Source organism: Chrysochloris asiatica, unplaced genomic scaffold, assembly GCF_000296735.1.
Source record: "Chrysochloris asiatica unplaced genomic scaffold, ChrAsi1.0 scaffold00144, whole genome shotgun sequence".
Lineage (NCBI taxonomy): Eukaryota > Metazoa > Chordata > Mammalia > Afrosoricida > Chrysochloridae > Chrysochloris > Chrysochloris asiatica.
Genome location: NW_006408662.1, coordinates 7,222,012 through 7,248,861, shown reverse-complemented (window position 1 = coordinate 7,248,861; position 26,850 = coordinate 7,222,012).

Sequence of the window (26,850 nt, the reverse complement as noted above, 5' to 3'; positions counted from 1 at the left end):
ACTCTCCCTCCCTGAGTCCAGAGTCCCCAGCTACTCCATCTCTCCACGTCATCATCTCTGCCTCCATATCTGGTGTCACTTCTTCTCTGGGTATCCATGCCTCAACTTTCATCTGTAAAATAGGGGTAATAATAATTTGTTGGTAGTGGTAAGTACTGTGGAGTCAGTTCCAACTCATAGTGACCCTGCACAGGGTTTCAGAGGCTGTAAATCTTTACGGGAGCAGAAGGCCTCATCTTTCTCCCACGGAACGCTGGTAGTTTTGAACTGCCGACCTTGAGGTTAGCAGCCCGATTCGTAACCACTACGCTACCAGAGCTCCTTGTAATAGTAATAGCTGCTCTTAAACACCCCATTTTAATAACTATCTTGACCTTATCAAACACTACTACATGGTTTTGTCGATATTTCGATTAGTCACTAGCAACTATTGATTCCAATAACTCAGAATTTCTTGTTTTGATACATAATCTCCCATCTTTATTCCACTGCCTGGTTCCTAGAATCTGCATTTCTGTTTAACCCATGTGGACTCTCACCTTGTCTCATTTGGGGTGTGTGACTGGAGTCAGGTTGCTAGATAAAATATCAGTTTTAAATGTAAATAAACATAGGTAAGGTACAGATAAAACACAAAGTCAAAAGAGCTGAATTATAGATAAACAACTTTTTTTTTTTTTTTTAAGAATAAGCTTGCCCCAAATAATATTCTGTCACCCTAGATTGGAGGACCTCTCTTATATCACCCCAAATCCATAATCCTGTACCTACCTCATCTCACATTTTCCTTTTTTTCTGGAACTTCAGATGCTGAACATAGTGCCATCCCTGAACTCCTGTTTATCTGGGGGCTCTTTTAATAGATACATACAATTGGGAATAAAGTGATCATTTTACATTAACTGGAATCCTTGGCATAGGTTTCTTACAGTGCATTTGTACTCCATATTATGAAATAACAGAAAAATGAGTTTTATGAAATAGAGTGAAGGAGTTTAAATTTTAATGGTCACATTTTGCTCTCTGAGATTCAATCAATTGCAAGAAATTTCTCCTTTCATCTTATGAAAATGGACTTTGGATAAACTTAAACTGACTTTGTTTGCTTTGTGAATGGATGAAAGCCCTTCCAGTTCCTGGTTTGATAAGGACTGTTGAAAACCTAAAAAACCTCTGCCTGGTTAGTGAAATGAAATTCTGAAGAGACTACATGTAATCTTATCAGATTTTAAATGGGATCTAAATTTCTCATCACTTTTCTAAATGTTCCAAATATGAGGGTAAGTCAAAAAGTAGTGCTACTAGTTCATGCATATGTGTGGATTTATTCCAAACAAAACCTGGTACAGTGGATGAATGCAGACATTGGGAACAGCAAGGACTGTCCTATGATAGTTTTATTGGAAAACCTTACCCCATCCACCCCACAGTCCTGAACTTGCCCCTCCACACTTCTTTTTGTTTCCAAGATTCAAAGAACATTTGAAAGGTACATGATTTGAGCCCTTCGAGGACGCCAAAACTGCTGTTTTGATGTGGTGTCAACTGAAAAGTATAGAAGGGACAGAGACTGAAAACATTACCTTCTGAAGTGCGTAGACCTGGATGGAGGACATGTTGAGAAGCAGTGGTTTCACATTTTGATACTTTTGTTTAATAAAGGTTTCTATAATTTTGCAGTCATACTTTTTGACTTACCGTTGTACAATGACAACTTGGAAGCAAAAAAGGGCTTGTATGCTAAGGAGTCCTGATGTGGTACTGTGGGCTAATGCATCAGACTGCAAAGTCATTTGAACTGCAAGGTCAGTGGTTCAAGCTCACCAGTTGCTCCTTGGAATCCCTATACAGGGTCACTATGGGTCGGAATCGACTTGACGGCACTTAACAACAGCAACAATGCTAAGACAGCAAATAGAAGCAGACACTGGAATGTGGCTGTCATCGTAAGCAAAAAAGCTAAGTTCACACATGGACACCACTGTTTTCAGTTTTATTACACATAAAAATCTGCTCCAAAACTCTGGATAAATGTAATTAAGCTTTTTGCTAACCAAACCAAACCTACTGTCATCAAAACATTTCCAAGTCGTAGTGACCCTACACAACTATAAATATTGATGGGATCAGACAGCCTCATTGATCTCCCATGGGGTGACAGGTGGATTTGAACTGCTGACCATTCAGTTAGAAGCCTAATGTCTAAACCACAATGCCACTAGGTCTCCTTCAGTTTAAATCTAACAACACATCTAGGGAACACATTTTCTGTTACACAAGTTTTTGAAGATTTGAGCTCAAGTTGTGGAAAATGGAATTACAAGAAAATGGAATTTTCCCACTAATGTTTTGAAGTCTCCTTGTATACACCTATATAATTGTGCTCAGGTACCGTTTTACACATATATAAAAGGGAGTCCTGGTTGTGTAGCTGCTAGCCAAAAGGTCAGTGGCTCAAACCCACCATTTGCTCTGTGGGAGAAAAATGAAACAGTCTGTTTCTGTAAAGATTTACAGGTTTGGAAACCCTATGAGGTAGTTCTGTTGTGTTGTATAGGGTTTCTATAGTTGAAATGTACCCAGTGGTAGTGATAGCAGGTGATATATATAAAAGAGAAATTCATTACCTTCCCCCAAATTAAGCAATGGGGCTTCAAAAAGTCCATGGTAAAATGGACTTAAAAGATAATAAATGTCTCCACAAACATTCTGTATTTCCCTTGTACCTCATGATTTGTGCTTGCTTTTTAAGTACTAATATACAATATTCCGTCAGCACACAGCCCCTCTCCCTCCCGGAGTCAGTAGCCCCTCCATTTTGGATAGCCAATGTCTAAATTGCTCCTCCCTGTCAACCCTGTGTACTGAGGGGGTGGGAATGATCCTTGTTGTAAAGATTCGTTCCCTCTTTTGAGCTGCTACAACCATAAGTGTAGGTCAAGTTCATAAAATTGTATCAGATTACTCTTTTTTTCTCTCTCTCTTCTTTCTTCCTATAGTCGAGTTCTGATCATCCAGCCATTGAAGTCAGGTCAAGTGGGTACTATCTGCAAGTATGGGTGTTCTTGTGCATCTCCCTTCACTTCATATCAGCTACACTTCACCCTCTGCTCTAGTCCTCTGTGGCCATGTCCCTGGCCCTGGGCCCAGGAGTCCCCAGGTTTTGCCATACTGCTGGCCACCCAAGTCTCAACCCATGTCAACAGGAGTCTACTGAATGTGGTTGGACTTAGCTCACAGCTTCATTGCTGTTTTTCCCCACTTATCAGTAGACCAACGTGATCACCAGCAAGACTACAGGCTGACTAGTGTATTCCCCTTGAGTCTTAGTCTTGGAAAGGGGTTTGCCCTGAGAGGATCCAACCGCTTGCCTTGATGGCTCCCCGGTGAACAACTTGCTTGTTCTTGTAGTAGTCAATCAGACAGACTGCCATTATTGTTTTTTTTTATTTTTCCTGATGGTCTTTCTTTCTAGAAATATCTTCTGTTCTTCTAGCTGCTCCAGGCTGGTCTGTTTGTCCTTTCAAGTGGAAATTTCCCACCTCAAAAGATTCTGGATGGGGATCAGGATTCCACAGTGCAAAGGCTCCACAGGAAGCCTCCTTCACTGGGCAAGTTCTAGCCCCATTTTAGGTATTCCAATCAGTTATATGCTGAAGACAGACTTACAAGCTTTCTATGGTGATGTTTCTGGCTATTCCTTTCTCTCCCCCTCAAGTGTCTATTTTACAATAGTAGGCAAGGAAAACCAAGATTCAAAAGACAGCCAAGCATCTTAAAATTATTTCCCTTCTTTTGCCCATTCAAACCATGCCTCAATCCCTGTGTCCCAGAGCCCTGTTGTTCCAAGGTTGAGCATATATCACTGTTTACCTCTGTCCCACTTAGCCCATGCAAACCTGTCTAAATGTTCTCCCATCCACCTTGTTCTTCCATTCCCCTCCCTCTTCTTGTGTATTGACCCCTCCCAGCACCCAAACTATTGTGTGTCTATTCCTTACCCTGTGCTCCCCTTCTCCTCCCTCCCTCGCCCCACCCCCCCTACAGCCCAGTAACCAACAAATATTTTTTTTTCCATGTGGGTATTGTTTCTTAAGCTTTTACAATAATGGTCCTATGCAGTATTTCTCCATTAGTGACTGACTAATTTCACTCAGCATAATGTCCTCAAGGTTCATCCTTGTTATGTGGTGGCTTGCAGCTTCATTGTTATTCTTCAAGGTAGCATAGTATTCCATTGTGTTTATGTACCAAAATTTGTTTATCCATTCTTCCACTGTTGGGAATTTTGGCTGTCTTCATCTTTTTGCTATTGTAAATAGTGCTGCTGTGAACATTGGTGTACATATATCTACTCGTGTTATGACTCACATTTCTTGTGGATAAATACCAAGTAGAGGAATTGCTGGATCTAAGATGTTTCTATTTCCAACTTTCTGAGGAAGTGCCATATTATTTTCCAGAGTGGTTGGACCATTTTGCAATTCTACCAGTAATCTAGGAGGGTCCCAGTCTCTCTGCATCCTCACCAGCATTTATTTTTTTCCATTCTGTGGGCTCCCTTTTTACTCTTTTGCTGAAGTCTTTTGTAGCACACACATTTTTAATTTTTAGAATGTCCCAATCATATATTTTATCTACTTTTGTTTGTGTAATTTTCACAATGTTTGGTAGTTAATGTATGCCCTGCATTAGAGCCCTCAAATTTGTCCCAATTTTTTCATAGATGGGCTTCATAATTCTGGATTCACATTTAGGTCTTTAATCCATGTTGAGTTGGGTTTTGTATAAGGCGTGAGGTAAAGGTCTTGTTTCAATCTTTTTCATATCTTGTTCCAGTTCTGCCAGCATCATATGTTCAAGAGATTATCTCCTCCCCATGCAATATACTTAGGTCCTTTGTTGAAAATCAGTTGGCTGTATGTGGATGGGTTAATTTCTGGATTCTCAATTCTGTTCCATTGATCTATGTATCTTTCATTGTACCAGTACCAGGCAGTTTTGACCACTGTAGCAGTGTAGTAAATTTTGAAATCAGGGAGTGAGAGGCTTCCAACTTTATTCTTGTAATATTCCTATATTTTTGAGGTCAGTACTCAACAGCACTTAACAGCAATATAGCAGAAGCATGTGGACATAAATGCATTGTCTTTCTACAAACAGATATTTTTATTTCTCTGTCATATGTCAATGTACTTGGTCACAAAGCCCTTCTCCCTTCCTGTCCTCTCATCATACAGACACATACTGACTCTGACTCATACAGATACTGTATAGGGTTTCCAAGGCTATAAGTCTTTACAGGAGCAGAAAGCCTAATTTTTCTCTCAAAGAGCAGCTAATGAATTCAAACTGTTGGCCATGTCGTTAGCGGCCCAACACTAACTTATTTATGCCATCAGGGTTTGATTGAATTGAATTATTGTTAATTTAGAAAGGAAAGAGCAACAGCTCTCTCCTCTTTTCCTCCCCTGACTCCCTGTTACACACTCACATATACACACACTGACCATGGTAAAATCCTAACATTTTGGGGGGACAATCTGAATGCATGCTCTCCTACTTTTGTCAGAAGATAAAACAACTTTCTACTCTACAGTGCTAATAGTTTTATTTTGTGTCTTCAAATTCCCTGGATTTTCCACTTTCTAGCTATTGTGCTCATTTCAAAGAAAGGTGGTCCAACATAATGGGAAACGGATTAAACAATAGCATTAATATCATCTGCAAGTAAACTTTTGCTGAAGATAATTTAAAAACACTTGCAGTAGTACACTAATATGCAGCTGCCAGAAATTCAAGCTGGATTCACAAGAGGATGTGGAACAGAGGATATCATTGCTGACATCAGATGAATGGTGGCTGGAAGCAGAGGATACAACAAAGACATTAACCTCTGCTTTACTGATTGTGCAAAGGCATTCAGCTGTGTGGAGAACAAACTACAGATAATATTGTAAAGAATTTTTATTCCAGAACACTTAATGGTGCTCATAAGGAACCTGTACATAACCAAGGGGAAGTTGTTAGAACAAAACTAGAGGATACTGAATAGTCTAAAAATCAGGAAATGTATGCATGAGGGTTGTATCCTTTTGCTATATTTATTCAATCTGTATGCTGAGCAAATAGTCTGAGAAGCTGAAATAGATGAAGAACATGGCATCAGGATTGGTGGAAGACTCATTAACAACCTAAGATAAGCAGATGACAAAATCTTGCTTGCTAGAAATGAATAGGGCTTAAAATATTTACTGATGAAGATCAAAGACTATAGCCTTCAATATGGGTTGCACCTCAATGTAAGAGAAACAAAAACCCTCCCAACTGGACCAATAAATAATGTCATGATAAACAGAGAAAACATTGAAGTTGCCAAAAACTTCATTTTGCTTGGACTCACACACTCATGGAAGCCATACTCAAGAAATCAAATGACACATTGCATTAAGCAAATCTGCTGCAAAATCCCACTTTACAGTGTTAAAAAATAAAAATGTCAGTTTGAGGATTAAGATGTGCCTGACCCAAGCTATGTTATTTTCAGTGCCCTCATATACATATGAAAGTTGGACAATTAATAAGGGAGACCCAGAAGAATCAATGCATCTGAATAATAGTGCTGGAAAATAATATTTAAAGTGCCATAGACTTCTAGAAGAACAGACAAATCTGTCTTGGAGGAAGTGCAGCTTAGAAGCAAGGATATTGCAACTTTGTGCCTCATACTTTGAACATGTCAGGAAGGATCAGTTCCTGGAGAAGGATATAGTTTGGTAAATGGAGAATCAGTGATAGAAATATCCCAAACATGGTGGCCTTTGACACAGCAGCAGCAACAATGGGCTCAAACATAACGATCGTGAGAATGGTGCCGAACTCGGTAGTGTTTTGTTTTATTGTGCATAAGATTGCTCTGAGTCAAAATATACTTCATAGCACCTAACAACCTAAGAGCTTACAGTTTGCTTAACCTCCCTGAGTTAAAATTTCTTACCTTTAAAATATAAAAAATACAATTTAACTCAGAGTTGTTATGAGGTCTAGATAAAATTATTTAAAACATGATCAAACACATAGTAGTGGTTCAAAACCTGATCATTGGTATTATGACAAAGTTCTGCACACATGGACCACTTGGATCTGTGATTTATTTAGTTAGTATGACCACCATGGAGGTCTGTCGTGCAAATCTCCCTTCAAGAAAGAATTTGCTGATTAGTTGCAATTAGTGCAGTTAGCAGACAGCTTCCAGCTGTTGGTTTTTTGGGCTGAGGCTGTCCTGTTCCCAAGCAGACCCGTACCAAGGGCTGAACAGGGCAGAGATACCAGGGTCTGACTCTTTCTACTTAATGTTTGACTCCTTTAAACAGAAGCATCCCATTGGATTGATGAAAACGGTCATATCACTGTTTGATAGTCACCTTGTCCAATTCTGTCTTATCTTTTACAGATATTAGAACTCTTATACTTTTAACTCTCTCATTTTCTGTTTTTTGGACTAGCATGGTGACGAAGACTCCTCCATTTATACTAATTTCAATACAAGTTCATAGGGTGCCAGAACATCAGATAATGGAAGAAAGAAAATTGGATTGGATTGGATTAGTGCTGCTGTTTTGAGCCACCAAGTCAGTTCCAACTCACAGTAACCTCGTATAGGGTTTCTGAAGCTGGAAATCTTTAGAAGATTTTAAAAAGAAATCTTTAGAAAGAAGCAGAAAGCGTCATCTTTCCCCTATGGAGCAGCTGGTGGATTCCAACAGTTGACCTTGTGGTTAGCTGCCCAATGCTAATCCACTGTGCCACCAGTGTTTGATTGGATTGAATGTGTGTGTACGTGAGAGAGAGAGAGAGAGAGGGACAGAGACAGATACAGAGAGACAGAGACACAGAGATGTAAATAGAAGACAACAACAACATGGAGGAAATTAGGCAAAGGTGGATTTAGGAGGTTCTGCCATTTATAATCTGGTTTACTGAAGAGCAGAGACTCTCTACTGAAGCAATAATACTTTATCTATTGATTGTATCCCAGGCCTGGGTAGAACCTAAACCCATACACTAGCCAGCTCTGGGCTTCTGAATCCCCAATATCTGATATATTTTTATTACTTCAATTGAGGAACCTATAGAAGTTGGAGAACTTGTGTATGGTTATACAACAATTACGTAGTAGAGCCATGGATTTGAGGAAGTGTCTTTCTGACATCTAAGTGCCTTTTGCACTATCTTCTGTCCAGGTGGACTATGCTACCTAAGGCATTTGAGACATTTAACTAAATCCCTGATATATAAAACAGAAGGAGCAGCACTTTACTATTTACATTTAAATCCAATCCAATTAGGACATTAGCAATGCCCATGCCAAACTTGCCTTTCACTAATCTAGCTGGTAATAAAGTCACAGACTTTACCCTGTCACTTCAGTGACTGTACTTATACCTTGTGCCATTGTTGGTGCTAGTCACCAGATGCAACACGCATGCAGTATATGTGTAGTACATAGGCGTCACACTGCCTTTTTATTTTGTAAAAAACATGGAGTCGCAGAATTCTGAACTTTCATGTCTCTTTGAAAGTATCTCCAAAGACATGCTCCACTAGAATCATGTCACAATTTGAAGGACCAGCCAGAGAAGTTCTTTACGATGCTTGTGGTACATGAGGCTGCTGAGCAGATCAAGGCACTTGCTGTACAAGAGCAGCTCATGTGGATGACCTACACAGCTATTAACCCCAACTGTTAAAAATACTCTGCTTCCATGAGCGGAATGTGGGACCCTATCCAGAGAAGCAGTGACATCAGAGATGGAGGCAGAGATGAGGACATGGAACGAGAGAGCAGCTGAGGACTCTGGACTCATGGAAAGAGAAAGGCTGTGTGCTAGTGGCCAGGAGGCAGGCTTGAAGAATGTGCCCTTTGGTTGCTTAAATTTTTATATATTCCTGAGTGTTTTTGTGTACATATCCCCCCCCCAAAAAAAAAAAACAGGGAATAGAAGCAAATACTGTTGAATGATGATGCACGGAGGAGATTGTAATCATTGCAATGAAACAATTATGCATAAAACCGATGTTCTCCCATGTAAACTATCACTCAGTTCACAATAAAAACTAAAAACACACACAAAAAAACCCACCAACAACTTTCTGCTTCCAACATTGCATTGTTCTAGTGTAACTGAGAATACTAACTGGTTCTCTCATTTAGACAGTGAAGTCTTGTTATACAATTTGCTGAAGTTCTTGACTATTTTTCCTGAATATTTCCTGAATAGTTTTCCAGCTTTACAAGGAATTGAAGCTGTGTTTTGTTCTTAGCACAATTTCATCTCAACAGGTGGGAAACCCTTTAAGGAGTGGTAAGAGGAAGTGTCACATAACAATTGTTCCATCTAAATCGAGTCTGTCTTAACCAGGGCTTCTGTGATCCAGCACCTAGTGAAAGCTTAGCCTAGGAGAGGAGCACTGCACAAGTCTACACATCTCAAGTTCAGATGGCTTTCTGTGTCTATACAGAAGCTAGCCTTGACTTGGATTTTCTTACAGTGCTGCTGAGAATGAAAATAAAGAAATAGAGGGATAATAAAATGTCAAATCATTATTGACTGCTTTCACAATACAGATGTATATCTATTAAAGACACAGTATCTCAGGTTTTAGTCCTTTTGTGACATCATCTTTTACTTCTTGAAGCCCTAAAATCCTGGAGAAGGGATGTGAGGATGTGGAGTGCTGTTGGTAATAAAGTATTTCACAGGACATACAAGGGGGGTGGGGGGGCAGCTGTAGCTGCCTTGTCTTCCCCTTAAGAAATCCTGACAAAATGTGGGCATGAAGAGGAGAGGCCAGCATGTAACTTGGTCTCCTAACAAAGCCTCCAAGATCTAGTGCAGATATTGCTACCAGAAGCCTGAATTCCTGGTCTTGTATAACCATGTTGTTGTTAAATGCCATCAAGTCAGTTCTGACTCATAGGGACCCTGTATAGGGTTTCCAAGGAGCCATTGGTGAGTTTGTGGTTCAAACTGACCTCGCAGTCCAGTGCTTTATCCTACAGTGCCACACCAGAACTCCTATATAGAGCCATGGCTCACTTTCAGCAATGCTCAGATGTCTGTGGCTAAGACAATGCTACCTTGATTCTGCCCCACTACCCCAAACCTCATGGGCTGTTCTTGCCACTTGCATGAGACTCCAAACCTAAGCAATGACCCCATTGCTGTAAGAGAAGATTCTTAAACTCTTAAAAAAATAAAAAGTTCTTAAGATACAAAAGGGTATAATATAGGTTTATTCTAAATAAAAGCAGAATAACTTAATCAAATCATGAGAAAGACATATTTGAGCAAGAACACAGCAGACGTTAAGCTCATTTTGTCTCTGGAATACATGCTGGTGACTTTATCTGTTTTGGGGGTATCTATGACAATTGGCTTTGTGGGTTAATGCGCCAGATTGCAAAGCCATTTGAACTGCAAGGTCTGAGGTTCAAGCTCACCAGCTCCTCCTTAGAAACCCTATACAGGGTCACTATGGGTTGGAATCGACTCGATGGCACCAGACAACAACAACAATGACAATGTGTCTGTGATGAAAACTATTGATTAGCTTGCTTTATTCTTCCTGAACAGAAGAATCTGAAAAACCAAATCCATTTCCTAGAGTCACTTGCACCAAGGATCCTCCAACTTCTTGTTATTTGAGACAAAGTTATGACAAAAGCAGCATCATAACTCTGTGTTCCAGTGGCATTTCAGTTTTGAGGAGTTGATAGGCAGTTTAGGAGGTATCAGCAAATTTCTAATATTTGAATAAAAGTGTGTGCAGTGAACTTTGAGCTCAATACCTTCAATGGCTGTCTAAAAGATGAGTCAGTTCTATAAAATTCAAAGCATCATTACCAGAATCCCAATCTTTGAACCTGTCTAACAATTGTTTATATGAATATTGCTGGAGGTGAAGGATAGGGAAAGGTTATGTAAATATCAATGTGTTTTTGAAAACATTCAGTGTAAAGTTCTGTAAAGGACATTATTGGTTCACAAAACTGGACATTCTGTTCAGGCACAGTGTGCTCTGAACTCTAGCTCCATTTCTTCAAGATCTTATCATTCTGCTCTCCTCCTCCACCTGAGGTCTTTCTTTTTATGGACTCTGAGAGACGACAATTGAGGCAACATTCATGACAAACGGGAGCATCTTTTGTGTAGATATAGATGCCCTCTTCTTTTGGCTGATTGTTGTTGTTGTTAGTTACCATTGAGACAATTCCAACCCACAGTGACACTGTACAGTGTTTCCAAGGAGCAGCTGATGAGTTTCAACTGCTGACCCTCAGGTTCAAACTGACTTTGCAGTCCAGCACATTAGCCCACTGCACCACACAGCTGAATGGATGTACTTTTCCTCTATATTAATTTTCTTGGTCTGCCATATAAGGTAACACAAACTGGTGTTAAAAATAACAGAAAAGTTGTGTCATAAGTTAGTAGGCTAGAGACTAAATTCAGAGTGTCTGCAAGATGTGTGCACCATGAAGTGGACAAGCACATGCATGATGACAGTCCCAGAAGGCAGAGACAAACAGGAAAGAATATTTGAATAAATAAGGACTGAAAACTGCCCAACATTGACGAAAGATAGGGATCTATGCATTCAGGAAGCTCAACAAATTCCAAGTTCAAGATAAATTCAATGAAATAAACACCAAGATACAATTTTAATCAAACTCTCAAAAGCCTACAAGAGTAGAATTTTGAAAGTAACAAGAAAGAAGCAACCTATCACCTAAAGGAATCCTCAATAAGATTAAAAGCCAATGTTCAAAGCAAGGTTCGACAATCCCTGAATTTTCTTTTGAGAATTTTGTGGGTTTAGTTTGCACATTTCGTCCTTTAATCCATTTTGAATTTTTTTGTGCATAATGTAAGACACGGAACCGGTTTCATTTTTCTGCGTGTGGAAATTCAATCTACCCAATACCATTTACTGAAAAGATTTATCTCCCATTGAAAGGACTCTTTTAACAATAGACTACCTAATATAATAACAAACACACACATAGCAAAAAAAAAAAAAGATATCATAAAAATTTAAAACTTTTCTTCATCAAAAGACTTTACCAAAAAACTGAAAAGACAAGCTAACACACTCAGAGTATCTTAGGAAACCATATATCCCATAAGAATATAACAACCAAAAAATATGTAAAACACCCATAGCTTAACCACAAAAACACAACCCAATTGTAAAATGGACAAAAGGCTTGAAAAGACATTTCACCAAAGAGGATATTGAAGTGGCCATGAGACACAAGAAAAGGTAGTCAGCATCATTATTTATCAGAGAGATGCAAATTGGCAGAGAAAAAGTAGAACCATCTCTTTATAGAAGATCTGGTTCTGTATATAGAAACTCTCAGACTGCTCAACAAAGCTACTACAGCCAATAAGCATATTCAGCCAAGAGGCAGGACACGAGATTGACCCACAAAAATCATTTGTGTTTCAATATATTAACAGTGAACAATTTGAAAAAGGAATTTAGAAAACCAGTGTCACTTATTATAGCATTTAAAAGACTGAAATACCTAGGAATAAATTTAGTCAAGGAAGTGAAAGTCTTATATTCCAAAAGCTAGAAAACATTGCTAAAATAATTTAAAGATCTGAGTACACAGAAGGATATTTTGTGTTCATAAATGGGAAGGTTTAATACATAGTGTTAAGATGTTAATATTACCCAAAGCAATTTATAAATTCAATGCAATTCTCATTTTAAAAACCGACATCTTTTTATCAGACATGGAAAAAGTGATCCTCAAAATCATAAAGAATTTCAAGGAGCCCCTAATAGCAAAAGAATCTTGAAAAAGAAAAACAAAGTTTGAAGACTCACATTTCCTGTGTTCAAAACCTTCTGCAATGCTGAAATAGTTTATTGGTGTAAGAATCAGCATTTATAGCCTTGGAGCAGAACTGAGGATTAAGAAATAAGCATAGCTACAATTTGATGAACTTGACCTATACTTCTGGATGTAGTAGCTCAAAATGCAAACTGGGAGGGAAGGAGTATTCACATTAACTATCAAGCTATCCTCTCTGTACAAAGGGTTAGCAGGGACTGGCAATTTAGACATTGGCTAACTCTATATACAAAATTTGCATATGAGTAATTGATGGTCTGTTCCACAGTTTTCCCCTGGCCTTGGTTTCACTGATGATATGGAGCTTTTCCACCATCTCTTTCCACAGATGTAGTCAATTTGATTTCTGTTTATTATATCTGGTGAGGACCATGTGTATAGTCGTCTCTTATGCTGTCTAAAGAAGGTATTTGAAATGAACAAATCATTGATTTTGCAGAATTCTATCATGCATTCTCCAGCATCATTTCTATCAGCAAGGCCATATTTTCCAACTACTGATCCTTCCTCTTTGCATTCCAATCACCATTAATGATCAATACATCTTGATTGCATGTTTGATTGATTTCATATTGAAGAAGTTGGTAGAATTCTTCTATTTCATCCTCACTGGCTTTAGTGGCTGGTGCATAAATTTGAATAATAGTCGTATTAACTGGGCTTCCCTGTAGGTGCATGGATATTATCCTATCACAGACAGTGTTGTACCTCATGACTGATCTGGATATGTTCTTTTTGACAATGAATGAAACACCATTCCTCTTCAATTTGTCATTCCCTGCATAGTAAACCATGTGGGCATCAGATTCAAAATGGCCATTACCAGTCCATTTCAGCTCACTTATGCCTAAGATATAGATATTTGTGCGTTCCATTTCATTTTTGACAACTTCCCATTTTCTCAGATTCATAATTCATACATTCCATGTTCTGATTTTCAGTGGATGTTTACAGCTGTTTCTCTTCAATTTGAGTTGTGTCCCATCAGCAAATGAAGGTCCCACGGGTTTTTCTCCTATGGGCTTTACTCCATCCGCATCATCACAGTCAACTCTACTTTGAGGAGGCAGCTCTTCCCCAGTCTCATTTTGAGTGCCTTCCAACCTGAGGGGCTCATTTCCCAGCACTATAATTAACAGTACTTGTCTGCTATTCATAAGGTTTTAAGTGACTAAATATTCGGAAGTAGTTCGTCACTCCTTCTTCCTAGTCTGAGGTATTCTCAATAACCTCATATGCATGCTAATGCCGGACAGTGAATAAGGAAGACCATAGAAGACTTGATGCTTTTGAGTTATGGTGTTGGAGGAGAATATTGAAAGTGCCATGGGCTGCCAAAAGAACCAACAGATCCATTTTGGAAGAAGTGCAGCCAGAGTGCTCCTTGCGGGCCAAGATGGCCAAACTTTGTCTCTCACACTTTGGACATATTGTCAGGAGGGACCAGTCGCTGGAGAAGGATAACATGTTTGGTAAGGTGGAGGGTCGATGGAAAAGAGGAAGACCCCCAATGAGATGGATTGGTCAAGTGGCAGCATCGGTGGACTCAAGTGTGGCAACAGTAGTGAGGTTGGCCCAGGATTGGCCGTGTTTCGTTCTGCTGTGCATAAGGTTGCTATGAGTCGGTGCCGACTCAATGACACCTAACAACAGCAATATACAAAATTTAACTTAAAGCTGATCAATGACCTAAATGTGAGAGATAAAACAAACAAACAAACAAACCATAAGGGTAAGTTTCCATGACCTTGCATTTGGCAAAGCACTCTTAAATGCAACAGCAAATGCACTAGCAACAAAATTGAAAGCAGGTATATGAGCAATACGCCATAAATTTAAAAACTTTTGTGATTCAAGTAAAATTATCATGAAAGTGAAAAGACAGCCTACAGAACAGGAGAAAATATTTGCTAATGATGTATCTGATAAAAGCTTAATATCCAGAAAATATATAAAGAACACCTATGCTGTGAGTTAATGTGCTGGGCTGCAAGCAAAATTGGTTTGAACCACAAGATTGGTGGTTCAAGCTCACCAGTTGCTCCTAGGAAACCCTAAACAGGGTCACTATGAGTCAAAACCTACTCGACAGCACTTAAGAACAACAACAACAACTCAATAGGAGTGCTAGTGACACTGCAGAATAAGAACTGGACTGCTAACAATGAGGTCATCTGTTAGAGCTCACCAGTTTTCCATGGGAAAAAGTTGAGGATTTCTATTCCAGTGAAGATTGACAGCCTCAGAAACCCCATACAGTGTTGCTATGAGTCAGAATAGACTTCACAACACTTAACAACAACAAACAACTCAATGACAAAAATATTACCCAATTTAAAAACTCTCCAAATAACACATGCAAATGACCAAAAATCTCATAAAGAAACAACAATGCTCAGCCTGACAAATGGGAAACGGATATCAGAACCACAATGAGTGAGAAAGGGGAGCAAATGGGGTAATAGCTAGTCACGCAATCTCACCCTCCTGCAGCAATGCCAAAAATTGTTGGTTTTCATGTCATCAAGTTGGTTCCAACCCATTGTGATCCTGTATAGGGCTTAAGAGGAGAGACTGGTAAGTTTCAGCCCACTTTGTGGTTAGCAATCCAGTGCCTATCCTACAGCTCCATGTCAGAAATAGACAACTAAAAAGTGAGGCAAACAAAAATCTGTGAACCCCAGACAGCAACTATGGAGTTGGAGAATCAATTAGAAAGCTGAACAAGGTAGACCACCTTGGTGTGACAGCAAAGTCTGCAAGAAATTGTCAGACTGGTTAAATGAGGCAGTGACAAAGGCATCGCTGAGAAGAAACAGCACAGAGTGGATTTCTGCTAACTCTGGGGGGGATGATACCCAATAATAATAGGGTGGACTGAATATAGGAAATTCCACACAAACAACAGGGGAATGGTGGTACCATGCTATGTAAAAGTGCAACAGCGTGGTGTGGGAGTGTGCTCCATAGCCTGGAGTAGTACAACAAAGTGTGGTCACACGGAATCAGTCTCTGAAAAGCTGGCCATCCCAGGAGTCCATCTGCTGGAGATGGCTAGGGACCCTCCTCAGCCCAGACATCCATTGGAGGCTATTCCAGTCATCTACTGCAGGAGGCTTCCACAGGCAAAGCTCCACACCAGGGTCAGACTGGACAGAAGCAACAATTCCACCTCGGCACCCATAGCAGGAACACCTACATTATAAACTCACCCCTCCAATGCAAGGCTACAAGAGCCCTAACGAGATAGGGCTCTAAATCCATACTCAAAGTTGCACACTCCGGGGTCAGAAACATGAAGCTTACAGACCCATAGCACTGTCCCAAGACTAGTGCTACAATTAACTTCACGTCCATGGAAAGTCTTGTTGTCAATTCCAACCCAAAGCATCCTTTTGCACAAAAGAATGAAACACTACTGTGCCCTGCATCATCCTCATAATCATTGCTAAATTTGAGGCCATTTCTGCTGTCACTGTGCAAATCCATCTCCTAAGGGGTCTTCCTCTTTTTCACTGACTCTTCACTTTCCCTAGCATGATATCCTTCTCCAGGGACTGGTCCCTCCTGACAATATGCCCAAGGATTAAGACACAAAGTCTGCCCATCCTGACTCCCAAGGGGCATTCTGGTTGTACTTCTTTCAAAACAATAGGACCACCAAGATGGAAGTGTATGAGTGAAGTGTGAGATCTTAACCAGAAAAATGGTGACAGCAGAGACTGTGACAGAGGTGATGGCATAGAGCAGTTGGGGACTCTAGGTTCATGAGAAAAACCGTGTGCCTGCAGCCAGGAAGCAGACTTTCAAAATGTGTCCTTTGGACAGTTAAAAGAATATATATGTTTCAATTTGTCTGTATACATAAAAAAAAGAAAAGTGAATAGAGTTAAAAACTGCTAACTGATACTACATGGAGGGGCTTGGAATTATTGCGATGAAACAAAGTGTGATTTGTTGAACGTAAAACTGAAAATCTGCCCTGTAAATCTTCACTCAATTCACAATAAAAACTTAAAAAAAAAAAAAAAAAAGAACATACAGCAAAAAAGCAAAAGGATATTAAGCAGGCAAGAAAGAAAGAAAAGACCAAAATGGATGTCAGAAGAGACTCTGAAACTTGCTCTATTGCATACAGATACTAAAGCAAAATGGAAGAAATGAAGAGGTAAAAGAATTGAACAGAAAATTTCAAATTTCAAAGGGCAACTCGAAAAGACAAAGTCAAATACTACAACAAAATGTGCAAAGAGATGACATTAGCAAACTCAAATGAAAGATTAACTGCTCTCCACTTTAATTATATATCTTCTACATTTACAGGTGTAAAAAAATATGCTTAGTCCTATTAGCAATTACAATTTAATCATAAATCCCATCACCATCATCCCCCATCTCCTTTCACCAGATCCATCTGGGAAAGAAAACTATTCAGTAGAGATTCTACCTTAAGCACACTCGTGAAAGCTTCATGCTTTCATAGTCCCCATTTACTATAGACCATGTCTAAGTTGTCCCATCCCTGTACTGAAGAGACAAGCTTGATCCTCGATATGAAGAATCCTTCCATTTCAGTTGGAATTTTGAGCAACTGCATCAGTAAACAAAGGTCTACTTTATCAAATTGTAGCGATTTCCACTTGCTCCCTGTATCAAACTTATTTATCTTGACCTGGTCAAGTTTTTGTCAGCTAGCCATCGAAGATAGGTCACATGGGTACTTTCTGCAAGTTTAGGAGATCTTGTACACCTTTTCCCACTTCAGACCCACTGGTCACTTCACTCACAGCTCTAGCCCCCAGGAGCTAGGTCAGTGTCCATGGCCTCGGGGGTTCACACATCCCCCTAAACTTCAGACCAGCCAGCCTTTCCTCTTATCTCTCTCATCTCAAAGTCAATGGATGTCAATGGAACATGGCCAAATGGAGTCCATGTCTTCATTGCTGCATTTCCCCTACTTCTACTCACAAGTAGAACAGGGTGGTCACCAGCGAGAATACTAGACTGCTTGTGGGTTCCCTTTGAGTTTCAATCTTAGAAGGGGTTTACCCTAATGGTCTGATTTTTCTTGCCTTGATGGCTCCAAAGCAAACAGCTTGCTTGATAATGTAACTGCCAGTTTGGTTTTTTCTACTGGTCGGGCTTTTAAGAAGTATCTCATATTCTTCTAGATGTTCCAGGTTGGTCTACATGTCTTTTCAAGAACCTCAGAAGGTTCTGGGTGGGGCTCAGGATTCCACCTAATGTCCCATACTCCACAAAGTCTTAACAAGAAGCCTACTTCCATGAGCAAATTTCCCCTTTCAGCTAATCCATTCAGTTATAGTAATCATAATTCCCAATATTCATTTCTATCACTCTTATATGTCTATTTTACAATAAAAGACAAACAAAACCCTTAACATTATTTCCCTTCTTTTACCCATTCAGACAATCACAATCTTAAAACAACAGTGCCCTGTATCACAAAGAACTGTTGTTCCAAGGTTGTGTATACATCACTATTTACCTCTATCCCACTTATTCCATGCATACCACCTTAAGTCTTCACTATCTTCATTGTTTTTCTACCACCCACTGCTTCTGGTGTATTGCCCTCCCACTCTTAGTATATTGCCCTCCATATCACCCAAGCTATCATGTGTCTATCCCTTACCCTGTGAATTACTGTGCCTTCCCTTCCACCCCTGGTAACCATCAAAACATTATTCTTTGGGTATGATAATATTCTCTTACGCTTTTACAATAATGTCTTATGCAGTATTTCTCCTTTTGTGACTGACTGCTTTCACTCAGCATTATGTCCTCAAGGTTCAATCATGTTATGAGATGTTTTGCTGCTTCATCATTATCTATTAAGGTTGCATGGTATTCCACTGCATGTACGAACCAAGGTTTGTTAACCATTCTTCCACTGATGGACATTCAGTCTGTCTCCAACTTTTTGCTATTGTGAACAGTGCTGCAATAAACATTGGTGTGCATAGATCTACTTGTGTTCTGCATATTTCTTGTGGATATATGCCAAGTAGAGGAATTGCTGGACCATGAGGTATTTCTGTTTCCAACTTTTCTGAGGAAGCGCCATACCATTTTCCAGAGTGGATGAACCATTTTACAATCCCACCAGCAACATAGGAAGGTCCCAGTCACTCCACACTTTCTCCAACATTTGTTTCTGGGTTTGTTTGTTGTTGTTTTAACTTCATTGTTAATGCTGGTGTGAGATGATATCACATTGTTGTTTTGACTTGCATCTCTCTAATGGCTAATGATCATGAACATTTCTTCATGTTTGTTGGCTGCTGGAATGTTTTCCTTAATGAAGAATCATGTCTTATGCTCATTTTTTAATTGGGTTAATTGTATTATTCTTGTAGAGGTGTTGTAGTTTCCTATAAATTTTAGAAATTAGTCCCTGGTCTTATATATCATTGCAAAATTTTTTTTCCCAGTTTGTGGACTCTACTTTTTACTCGTTTGGTAAAATCTTTTGATGCACATATGTTCCTAATTTTTAGTATGTCCTAGTCATCGATTTTGTCTTCTATTGTTTGTGTGTTTTTTGAAATGTTTGATAGTCTGTGATTGCTGTGTATTAGAGCCCTTATGTTTGTCCCTGTTTTTTCATTGATCATCTTTATAGTTCTGGGATTCACATTTAAACCTTTAATCCATGTTGAGTTCGGTTTTGTATATGGTATCAGATATGGGTCTTGTTTCATTCTTTTGCAAATTGATTTCCAGTTTTGCCAGCAACATTTGTTGAAGAGACTATCTTGTCTACATTTAATGTATTTTGGCCCTTTGACAAAGATCTTTGACTATGTGGATGGATTTACTTCTGGATTCTCACTACTGCTTTAACTGTGTCCCAAAGGATTTGGTATGTTGTGTTTTTGTTTTCATTTGTTTTAGGAATTTTTTTTTGTTTCACTGATTTTGCTGTCATATTTGATTGGCAGTTTTGCAGTGTATTTGAGTCTTGGTTGGCAGTTTTTTTCTTTCTGAGTTTAGTATATGTCTCCACATTGCCTTCTTGCCTGCCTGGTTAATATAATTGGTTTTCCTTTGTAGGTAACATTTCTCTTTTTCCCCTAGCTGCTGCTTTTAGGATTCTTTCCTTGTCTTTGATTTTGGAGAGTTTGATTATGATATGTCTTCATGATTTTTTTATGGGGCCTATCCTGCCTGGGTTTTGTTCATCTTCTTGAATGCTTATCTTTGCCTCTTTCAAGATGCTAAGGAAATTTTCTTCCAGAAGCTCTTTGACTATCTTTTCTGTGTTTTTCTTTGTCTCTTGCTGTTCTGAAATTTCAATCACCCATTGTTTATTCCTCTTCATGCTCTCTCAATGAATCTTTCTTCAGATTTTTTTCATTATTTTTTTTTCTGCTTGTTCTTGTAGCATAGCAATAATGAGAGATTTATCTCAAGCTCGCTAATTTTGGACTCCTTCACTTCAATTTTACTTCTTTGCCCTTCAGTATATTGTCCATTTCTGATATTTTAATGTTGAACATCAGGATCTCCATTTGCAGGTTTTGTATTGTCTCCAATGTTATCTCTATTTTGTTCTACTGTTCCTGTAGTACTTTTCTGACTTCTTCCTTATTTTACTTGACCTTTCTGTGGAACATTTAGTTGCACCTCATTATCATTATCCTGAATAATTTTTCAGGTAGTTCCAAAGCCTCTTTTCCCTCAAAAGTAATTTCTAACACTTCCTCTTGGTCTTTGTTTTTTGTCAGTCCTATTTCTGCATATGAGCAGAAATTTTCTCCTGCTTTTTAGACATTGTTGTGTTGTATTTGTATTGATTAAATTAATGTATGTTTGTGTATTCTTAAGCACTGTCCAATTGCCTCCTGGTGGTGTGATCAGAAGACAGGGTTCTCTGCTCCCTGTATGTACAGCTCAATTCAGAGTGCTTTTATCAGGTGCTGCTTGTAGACACTGCTATGGTGTATACCAGCTGATACTGGCTCTTGCACAATTGGTAGGGTTTTAGAGGGTGTAATTGCAGCTTGGCTGTATGGCCACAGTAGCTGTCTCCTGTTGGGTGAGGCAAGAAGAAAAAGCATTCCCACAAGATAGAAGAAGGACCAAAAATCGAGACTAAAACAAAAGTTATAAAATCCCAGAAAAGTACAATATAAAGACAATAAAACTGGAAAAGGGGGAAAAAATAAATAAATAAAAAGAAACTAATGATAATAATATGAAATAATAAAGAACTGCCAAGAAGCAGCCATGGGAAAATAAGAGTAATTCCTTAGCACTACCTAATGAATGCTTGCCTTCAAAGTCTCCTGAGAAACTTCACAATGTTCCCACTCTGCCTCTCTGATGTAATTCCAGAATTTTTTTTCTCTTTCCCCACCCTTTTTTTAAACTTCCCCTCAAGTCTATTCATCAGTTTCTTCTAGTGAAAACTAGCCCAGGGTTGGCCAGACCCCATTTGGGAGAGACTGCTGGCCCCAGCTCTTTCTATTGTCTCCTCCCCTTCAATTCTGCACCCAACTGCTTGATCCTTGTGGTGTAGAAAGTTCCCTGGGACTGTCGACTTGTATGGGTCTCACCCTGGTCACCAGAGAGGAAATTAGTTAGAAAAGAAAAAGAAAATAATAATACTTTCATCTTTGTGTCTGTAAATTGCCATCATGTTTCTTCAATATGAGTGCTGTTTTGTCCCTCAATCCACTCACTCCCATTCAAAATGGTTGTAGCAGTATGCATTGACCACCCCAAATCAGAAGTCACCTCCTTTCTTATTTTTGTTCCATATCTTTCTTTCAGTAAGCACTTGATCTGTTTAGCCCTTTATCTGAAGCTCAGAGTTTTGAGATCATCCTCTGAATCTGTTTCATCCAGTTTTTCCATGTTTTTGTGGAAGAGGGTCTGCACTGTCTTTCTACCTAGACTGCCATCAAACCCCGCCTCTATTGGCAATCCCATATGATATGCTTGATGTCATCCCATAACTTTTCTGGTCTTAGGTCATTATTGTCTAATGCATCAAATCTGTGCTTGAGATGATCTCTAAGATCAGGTGGAATATGTTCAAGGATATATTTTAGTTCATGTGGACTTAATTTTAATTTTCTTCAGCTTTGCACTGAACTTGTATATAAGCAATTGGTGATCTGTTCTACAGTCAGCCCCTGGCCTTGTTTTGGTTGATGATATGGAGTTTTTTCACCATCTCTCTCCACAAATGTAGTCAATTTGATTTCTGTGCATTCCACTTGGTGAAGCCCATGTGTATAATTGTCTTTTAAATTGTTTTAAAAAGGTATTTGCAGTGAATAAGTCACTGGTCTTGCAAAATTCTATCATGAGGTCTCCAGCATCGTTTCTATCACCAAGGCGATATTTTTCAGTGACTGAGGCTTCCTTCCAGCCCTTGCATTACAATCACCAGTAGTTATTAATACATCTTGATTGCATGTTTGATCAACTTCAGACTGAAGAAGTTGGTAGAATTCTTCAATTTCATCATAACTGGCTTCAGTGGTAGGTGCATAAATTTTAATAATGGTGGTATTAACTAGTCTTCCTTGTAGTTGTACAGATATTATCCTATCATAGAGACAGTATTATACTTCAAGGTAGATTTTGAAATGTTCTTTTTAATGATGAATGTGATATCATTCCTCTTCAATTTGGCATTCCCAGCCTAGTAAACCAAGGAATTCCCAGATTAAAATGGCTAATACCAGTCCATTTCGACTCACTAATGCCTAGGATATCACTCTTTATGAGTTCCATTTCATTTTGACAACTTAGATTCAAGTTTTGTACATTCCATGTTCCAGTTATTAATGGATGTTTGCAGCTGTTTCACCTCATTTTGAGTTGTGCCTCAGCAGGAAATGAAAGTCCTTAAACTTTTACTCTGTTCACGTCATCAGAAGCAACTCTGCTTTGAGGAGGCAGCTCTTCCACAGTCATACTTTGAATGCCTTCCAACCTGAAGGGTTCATCTTCAGGTACTTTATCTGACAATATACTGGTGCTATCTGCCATGTTTCAGTATTCACTATTCTGGTGCTATCTGACCATGTCTCACTGCGATTCATAAGGTTTTCAGTGGCTAAACATTTGGAAGTAATCTGCCTTTCCTTCTTCTAAGTCTGTCTTGGTTTGCAAGCTCAATTGAAACCTGCCAACCATGGATGACCTTACCAGCATTTAAATGAACTGTGGCATAGCTTCTAGCATCACAGCAACATGCAAGTTACCACAGTGTGCCCAGTGTAAACGCCAACAAAAAAAGAATGATGAAAAATGAACTAAACTAAAGGATACGTGAGGAAACATTAAGAGGAATAATTTACATAATATGGAAGTTCCAGAGCAAGAAAAGAGGGAGTTAAGCTTTTGAAGAATCTTTGAATAAATAATAGCAGAAAAGTTTCCAAACATCACAAGAGATGGGAATTTTCACATCCAAGAAGCACTAAGAATTCCATTCAAGATGAACTCTAACAGAAACTCACTAAGACATTTCATAATCAGACTCTTGAGTACCAACACAAGGAGAAAATTTTGAAAACAGCGTGAGAAAAGTGAAGGATCACAAGTAGGGGCCCCCAATAAAGTTAAACGTTGACTTCTCTTTAAAAACTATGTAATCAAGAACACACTGTGATGACGTGTTTAAAGTGCTGAAAGAAAAGAACTGTCAGCCATATGTAAGTATGCAGCAAAATTACCATTCAAAAATGAATGTGAAATTAAGACATTCACAGATAAACAGAAATTAGCAAAATGTGTTATTACCAGAATAGCTCTATAACAAATATGAAAGAAGTCCTCTGGAAAGAAAAATAACAACACTTAATGCCACTGAAATGATAAATACATGGGGGAGAAAAGAGAGCTTCATTAAGAGTAACAATTGAAAATATGAAGATCAGACCTAAGACGCTTTTGTATAATAAATAAAAAGAATATGTCCTTCATGCTTTCTAATGACAAAAGTACAGAGAAGGATTTAAAAGAGAAAGAAGATAGGAACTAAGTACAGAGAAGAGTAAAATAAGGTTAAATTTAAATTAAAGAGAAACTGAGATACAAAGATGTAATTGATGACAATATAAAAATAAACATGGGAATGATTGGTATAGATATAGAATTTCCTTTGTGAAGAAACATAAGGTGGTTTCAAGATATGACAGGTTGTTTTAAATGTAACAGATTAAATGTGATCCTCATGGAAACTACAAAGAAAATTAACCAAACTGTTCACCCAAATAAAGAAAAAGCTAAACAAAAAGATTCAGCAATCACAAAAACAAGAATAAGGAAAAGGAAAAGAAAATCTATATTTAAAAACAGCTCAGCACTGAAGTTAAAGAGGAATGAAGATACCATTACTCTTCCACAGAGTGTAATAAAATAGATGAAGTAAATCACCCCTACTGAGAATTTGAATGAATGTAAATGATTATGCACTCCAGCAAAAAGACAGTGTCAAAATTGAGTAAATAAATAAAAACATGATACATCAATACGTTGTCTATAACAGACATACCTTGGACACAAAGACATAAATAGGTTAAAAGGCAAAGGAGGAAGAAAAATAAATCCCAAGAAAATAGTAACCAAAGAGATCAGCAGTGGCAATATTAATATCTGACTAAATAATTTTCAGTAAAAATCTATTGTAAAAGACAAGGAAGAATGCTATATATAATTATAAAAGCATCAATTTACCAACATCTAACAATTATAAATATGTATGCACCCAGCTGGTATACTATGGGATAATCTAGCTGGCACACTGTAGGATAATATAGCTGGTACACTGTGGGATAATCTAGCTGGCACACTGTAGGATAATCTAGCTGGCACATTGTGGGATAATCTAGCTGGTATACTGTGGGATAATCTAGCTGGTACACTATAGGATAATCACTGGACTGTTAATCATAAGGTTGGCAATTGGAGCCCACCAGCTGCTCTATAGGAGAAAGATGAGGCTGTCTGGTCCCATAAAAATTTACAATCTTAGAAACCCTATTTAGGGTCCCTATGAGTCAAAACTGACTCAACAGAATTTAACAATAGCAACAACATCAGAGTCACACATTTTATAGTGCAAAAATCTAACAGAAGTAAAGGGGAAAATACACAACCACAATGATGGAAAATCTGCTGCCATCAAATCAATTTCAACTCATAATTACCCTGTATAGAACTTCCAAGCTGTAAATCTTTCAGGAGGAGAAAGTCTCATCTTTCTTCTGTAGAGCGATTAGTGGATCTAAACTCCTAACCAAGTGGTTAACAGTCCAGTTCTTATTCTACAACATCATAAGGGCTCCTCACAATAATGGAAGGAGATTTTAATACACCATTTAAAATAAATTACAATTAAATTAAAAAAAAAACAACAGGAGACTTCAATAGCACTATTAACCAACTGAACCTAACACATAGCTAGAACACTCTACCCATCAGCAGCAAAATTGTACTCTTTTCCAATGCATATGGATCATCGATATTTTGAGCACAAAGCAAATCTCATTAAATTTTTAAAAATTGAAATCATATGAAACATGTTCTCTGACCTAAAGGAATTTAGCTACAAATCAATAACAGGAAAAATAAGGGGAGGGGCGGAGGAAATAAATGTAAACTAAATAACACACTACCAAAAAAAACAGTGGGTCAAAGAAGAAATCAAGAATAACATTGAAAAATATTCACAATCAAACAAAAATGGAAACAGAACACATCAAAACATATTGGATGTTAGGAATGCAGTGTTTGGAGGGAATTCATAACAATAGATGCCAACATAAAAAAAGAAGAAAGATCCAAAATCAATAGTTTAACTCCACAACTTCAGGAAATAGAAAAGGAAGAGCAAAAGGAGCCCAAACCTACTTGGAGAAAGAAAGATCAGAAAAAAGTAAAGATCAGAGCAGAAATAAATGAAATTGAGAATAGAAAAAAACAACAACAAGACAAAACAATGAAAAGAATAAGTGAGACCAGAAGTTGGTTCTTTAAAAAGATCAATAAGATAGACAAATGACCAGCTAGCATGAGAAAGGGGGAAATTAAGAGAACTAAAAGGATGAAAGAAAAGGAAGAAAATGCCTGGGAGTGATTACAATGGAAACAGAGGATCATAATAGAATACTATTAAAAACTGTACTCTAAAAAGCTTGAAAGTTTCAATGAAATTGACAGATTTCTAGGAACACATAAGCTACCTACATTAATACAAATAGAGGTAGAAAATCTCAACAGGTCCATACCAAGAGAAGAGTTTGAATCAATCTTCACAAAACTCTCAATAACAACAGCACAAAAAGCCCTGGAATAGATGCTTTCACTGGTGACTTTAGAAAACATTCAGAGAAGAATTGAGATCACTCCTACTCAAACTTACCCAAAACAGATGAGAAAGGAGTACTCCCTTCTTCATTCTATGACATCAACATTACCCTAATACCAAAGCCTGATAAAGATATCACAAGAACTCTTAACAAAACAAAAGATATCACAAAAACTCTTAACAAAACTCTAGTGAGCAGAATTCAGCAACCTATGAAGAAAATTACACACCACGACCAAGTGTTATTTACTCCATGAGAAAATCAATCAATGTGATATGTCACATTAATAAAAACAAAACAACTACATGATCATCTCAGTAGATGTAGAAAATCCAACACCTTTTTATGAGAAATGCATGCTCAACAAATTAACAGCAGATGGGAAATCATTTAATATGATTAAAGAAATCTACAACAAACCAACTGCCAAATTATAAATGACAGAGAAACATTGAGTCTTCAATTTTACGGCAAGAATAAGAAAAGGGTGTCCACGGTCACCACTTCTATTCAATGTCAAACTGGAAATCTTAATTGCAGTAATAAGGCAGAAGAAAGAAAGGA